The sequence below is a fragment of the Ascaphus truei genome, chromosome 20, assembly GCF_040206685.1.
Source record: "Ascaphus truei isolate aAscTru1 chromosome 20, aAscTru1.hap1, whole genome shotgun sequence".
Classification (NCBI taxonomy): Eukaryota; Metazoa; Chordata; class Amphibia; order Anura; family Ascaphidae; genus Ascaphus; species Ascaphus truei.
The window spans coordinates 31,112,196-31,118,195 of record NC_134502.1 but is presented as its reverse complement, the minus strand read 5'-3'; positions in this window follow the sequence as shown (position 1 = coordinate 31,118,195).

The window sequence follows — 6,000 nt, the reverse complement described above, 5'->3', positions numbered from 1 at the left end:
CCCTCCCCCCTCCGTTCCAGGGAATGACTAATGGAAAAATGAGGAGTGTCGCCGGGGGGCTCATATAATATTTAAAGCAAATGCCTGTCGCTATGTTTGAAATGTCTGTATGAACTGTTGTAAATGATATGGTCGTCTGACAGGAGCTTTAAAAAATGACCCGACAGGAATGTTGTATTGTTCACCCCCCGAGATGCAAAACCAAGCAGAGGGGACTGTCACCACATAAGCCTCCCCCAGTATATGCAGTCCCCCCCCTCCTCCACCTTCCCTCCCCCCCACCCCCAAGCCCTCATCCCCTTCCCCCCCCCTCCCCAGCACAAATGAACCGTCCAAAGCAGCGCACAGTTCCCTAGTAGCAGAGAGTAAAGACGAAAACAATAAGGATTGGCCAGATTACACAGCAGAGTCCAGACACTGGGGTAAACACCCCGGTCCCATGGGACATTAAGATGCTGCGCAAACCTCCCTAGCGGAGGACCTACTCCACGTGTAACCGTTCAATGTGGCTGTTAGTTATAGAACCGAAGGTTGAAAGTCAATATTAAAAGGACTCTGAATAGGTCTCCCCTCCCTGCCCCCCTCATACCCCTTCCCCCCTCCCTCTCCCTTCCCCCATCCTCTTCCCCACCATCCCCCCCCCCCCCTGCCCGTCTCCTTCCACTCCCCCTCTCCCCCCCCTAGTCACCACTCCCTCCCCCCTCCTCCCCCCCCATGCCCCCCCTCCCTTTCCCCCCCCCCCCTCCCTAACACATATAACCAGGGCAGCGTGCGAGCCCCGAACTGAAATCACAAGGCCCAGTAGTAGAGAATAAAGAAGGAGGCAATAAGGATTGCCCTGGTCAGCTCACACGGACGACGCCACATAGACCTCCCTAGCGGAGGTCTCACTCCACGTGTTTGAAGGAACAAAATGGTTCAACATTGTTAGTTGAGGGAACGAAACTGTTAAATACTGTTGGTTGTTACAGAATCCAAGGTTGAATACAAATGTTAAAAGGACTATAAATATGTTTCCCCCCCCTTCCCATCCCTCCCACTCTCGCCCCCCCTTCCCACCCATCCCCTCCCCCTTCCCTCCCCGACCTCCCTTCCCCCCCCCCCTTCCCTCCCCGACCTCCCTTCCCCCCCCCCACCTCCCTTCCCCCCCCCCACCTCCCTTCCCCCCCCCCCCTATACAAAATAACCCTCCAAGACAGCGCACGGGTCCCTAAACTGAAATCACAAGGCCCAGTAGTAGAGAATAAAGATGGAGGTAATAGGGACTACTTGGGTCAGCCCGCACGGACGATGTCATATCGACCCCCTTAGTGGAAGACTCGCTCCACGTGTTAGAGGGAACAAAATGGTTCATCACTGTTGTTTGTTACAGAATCTAAAGTTGTAAACCAATGTTAAAAGGCTTCTGATTAGGTTTCCCCCTCCCGTCCCTCCCCTACCCCTCCCACTCCCCCCCTTTTTCCCACCCACCCCTCCCCCCTCCTACTACCCCCCCCCCTCTACCTCCTCCATCCCTCCCCCCCACCACCCCCAACCACCCTCCCCCTCTTTTCCCCCCCTCCCCCGCCCGCCCTTTTCTCTCCCCTCCGATCCCTGGCCCCACATAAGTAACCTAAGACAAATGTTGGGCCCAGAACAAAGGGGCTGAGAGGGGAAAGGCGCATCATGTTAGCAACAGAGGTTCTGGACCCCCCTGTTGCATACCGGCCATTGGCGCCGGACCCACCCCAGTAGGGCAAGTTTGCCCAAATGCCGGTCACCCCTAGACCTGGCAACACCATTTTAGGACCTAGAAAGGCCCTAATAATATCTACTCTCTATCTGCTGACCCTGTCCCAGCAGATCTTCTTCCCCCCCCTCCTCATTCCCCTCACTCCTCCCCCCTCCTTGGCAGACCACACACACCCTCCAAAGAACACCTAGAGAGTTCACATTCCCCTCCCAAAGAACAAATAAGCCAAGACGCGACAAATCCCCAAAAAATAAACGCAAGATCTCTCCTAATGGGAAAGGGGAGGTCCCGAGACCCCGAACCACAAAAAAAACGCAATGATGTCCACAGCCCCAATTAAGGTCCGCTCATTAAACGTCAAAGGCCTACAAAATAATAGGAAGCGGAGGCTAGCACTCCAGGACATGAAAAAATCAGGGGGGGGACATCATATTCTTACAGGAGACCCACTTCACATCACAAGACCCCCCAAATTTATTCAAAAAAATGTTCCCAATGTGCTTTTTCGCATCATTTAGTAGTAAAAAGAGGGGTGTGGCTATCCTAATCAGACAAGGCACCCTATTTAATCACGTAAAAACAACAGAGGACCCAGGGGATAGATTTTTAGTGGTATAAGGCTCCTTAGCGGGCTCGGCAATTGCTCTGATTAATGAGCAATTGCCCACTAACGAGAATCAAACGGAATTCCTACAAACTGTTCTCGAGGGCGTTGACCCGGGATACCTGTCATCGATGATAGTGGGAAGGGACCTAAACATGGTCTTAAACCCCACCGAGGACAGATCAACCACAGTGGGTCCTCCCCGTACAACCCACTCCCAAATCAAGGGGCAAAGGTTTAGGGGAATCTTGAGCGAGTTTTCACTAGTGGATGTCTGGAGATCCCAACATCAGGGTCAGCGAGACTACACCTTTTACTCAGCACCTCACCAGACCTACTCTCGAATAGACCATTTTCTGGCCACAAAAAATGTGATGGCAGCAGCCATTGAATCAGACATTGGCTCATTCACTTGGTCCGACCACGCCCCGATCACCCTGGCACTATCAATCCCCTTTGAAAAAACAACAAACTACTCTTGGAGACTGAATGATTCACTACTAAATCACCCTGAAATAGAAAAGGAAATTAGAACCTCACTTAAGGACTATTTCTTTTTCAACGCAGGGACAGTCTCCTCTCCAGCAATCCTATGGGAAGCCCATAAGGCAGCCATCAGAGGGAAATTTATTTCCATCGCGTCCCATAGGAAAAAAGCCCGCCAAGCGCTAATCAAGGAACTCACAGATAGCATCAAAACAATAGAAGAAGCCCATAAAGCTAACCCCTCAAAAAAAATATACAAAACATTACTAACAGCTAGAACAAAACTTAAGCAAACTCAGCTGGAGGATGTTGAAAAGGCCCTCAAATGGACCAATCAACAATACTACGATAAGGGCAACAAGGACGACAGGCTCTTGGCCAGTAAACTGAGAGGGGTACAAAAAAGATCACAAATAACGGCGATCAAGAGTAGGTCTGGGGAGATACAATACAGTGACAGCAAAATTGCAGCGGAATTTACAAAATATTATACTGAACTTTAAAACCTAAGATCTAAAAACGGCCGACCTGAACCAATAGCAACAGAACTAATAACACAATACTTAGACAAATGCCAACTCCCCACATTAACGGAGGAGGCAAACACAGTCCTCAATGCTGAGATTTTAAAAGAGGAACTGGAAGAGGCGGTCAAATCACTAAAGATTACTAAGTCTCCTGGCCCTGACGGTTTCACCAATGTTTACTATAAGAGATTCTTGCCCACATTATCCACGCATCTCTTAAAAACATTCAACCACTTTATGGAAGGGAACCAATTCCCCCAATCAATGTCTCTTGCCAACCTGGCCATAATACACAAGGAGGGCAGAGGCCCGATGCAATGTGGAAGCTATCGCCCAATCTCCCTTCTCAACAGTGATCTCAAATTATATACTTGCAAACAGACTAAACCCCATCTTACCGACATTAATCAATATCGATCAAGTAGGATTTGTCGCGGTGAAGGAAATTTAAACTAAAAGCATGTGATCAGCGCTCAAACCTAAAAACCTATACCTAAATATTAGCTAAAATAACCAGGTGCTCAATAAAAATAAAAATGAAAATAGTAAAGGGTCCCCTATAGGGAAAACCTTAATTATAATTCCTCACAACCTGTTATGGCAGGTTTGGGAATGGCTGCCTCAGGAATATAACAACCCTATCCACAAGGGTTGTATACAATGCACAAAGAGATATATGACAAATAACACAGATACAACACAAACAGTGATTCCCTGGCGCACTATCAGATAATAAACCTGACGAATTGGAGTAGTCCCATGAATCAAAAGATGATATAGAAGAGATCCACAGTCCACAATGTCCCGTTCTTTTACACTGGACGCTTGTCTGGAAATACAAATGAAACAACCATTGCGCAGTACCCTATGGTCAATGTTCCACACCCCCACCGTTGCTATCTACTTACTTAAAAATAGATAAGAATGGGCCTCAAAAGGTTTCTTTAAATCTCCACACGATTGGCTCCAACTGATTCCTGCTGCTGGTATCACGATTTACACTTCCAGCATCAGCGTCACCATACCGATTGGGAACAAAAAGGGGCACCAATAGTGTAACACTATAACATTTATTATTAAAAAAAGGACAAGCATAAAAACATGCACTCACATGCCAGAATGCCCTATGCGTGTCCTACAACGTGCCGTCCGCTTCACATGTAAGGATGCCGAGTGATTGCAGGGGGAGGCAGGAGCCGGCGTGATTCCCCGTTTCGTGGCCGCGACTCGGAGCGCCTAGTCCCTCCCCCGTCAATCAACCTCCTTTCCTTCCACAGGGTCTGCACGTCGCAGCACGTACAGCAAGCTCCACCCTACGCGCGTTTCGTCAGAGTCACGAAACGCGCGTAGGGTGGAGCTTGCTTGTACGTGATGTGAGTGCATGTTTTTATGCTTGTCCTTTTTTTAATAATAAATGCTATAGTGTTACACTATTGGTGCCCCTTTTTGTTCCCAATCGGTATGGTGACGCTGATGCTGGAAGTGTAAATCGTGATACCAGCAGCAGGAATCAGTCGGAGCCAATCGTGTGGAGATTTAAAGAAACCTTTTGAGGCCCATTCTTATCTATTTTTAAGTAAGTAGATAGCAACGGTGGGGGTGTGGAACATTGACCATAGGGTACTGCGCAATGGTTGTTTCATTTGTATTTCCAGACAAGCGTCCAGTATAAAAGAACGGGACATTGTGGACTGTGGATCTCTTCTATATCATCTTTTGATTCATGGGACTACTCCAATTCGTCAGGTTTATTATCTGATAGTGCGCCAGGGAATCACTGTTTGTGTTGTATCTGTGTTATTTGTCATATAGGATTTGTCGCGGGCAGGCAAGCCTCAGACAATACTCGGAAGATAATCAACATTATTGACCATGTCCACCTCACAGGGACCAAAGCACTACTTTTAAGCCTAGACGCAGAGAAGGCGTTCGATAGAATAAACTGGCAATTCCTGGACCATACTATGCGCAAATTTGGCTTCAAGGACGCATATCTAGAGGGTGTCCGTAGACTCTACCAAAACCCGTCAGCATCAGTAAAATTACCAGGGGGCAATAACCAGAGATTCGAGATTACAAATGGAACTCGGCAGGGATGCCCCCTATCTCCTCTCCTTTTTGCACTTACCATAGAGCCGCTGGCATCGGCAATACGACTCAATATAGACATCCAGGGAATAGAAATTGGACACAGGCAGCATAAAATATTCCTATTCGCAGATGATGTCATTCTAACCCTCTCCAAACCCCAAATCTCCCTACCCAATCTTCAAAAGGAACACCGAGATTTTGGAAAAATCTCAGGATATAAAATAAATAACGATAAATCGGAAGCCCTGAACCTAAGCCTGCCAGAGCCAGAGGTGAAACTCCTCAAACTAAACTTTAACTATCGTTGGAGCTCCTCTTGTATCAAATACCTGGGAGTCAAGATATCGAGGACCTACCAATCTTTATATCAACATAACTATCCGGCCCTGTTTCGGAAAATCAAACAAGATCTAGAGAAATGGGGAGGATACCAGATATCATGGATCGGGAGAATGATCTCAGTTAAAATGAACATACTCCCTAGATTGTTATACTACTTTCAGACTCTCCCGGTCCACATCCCTGGCTCGGAATTGAAAAACATCCAAAAATTAATCTTC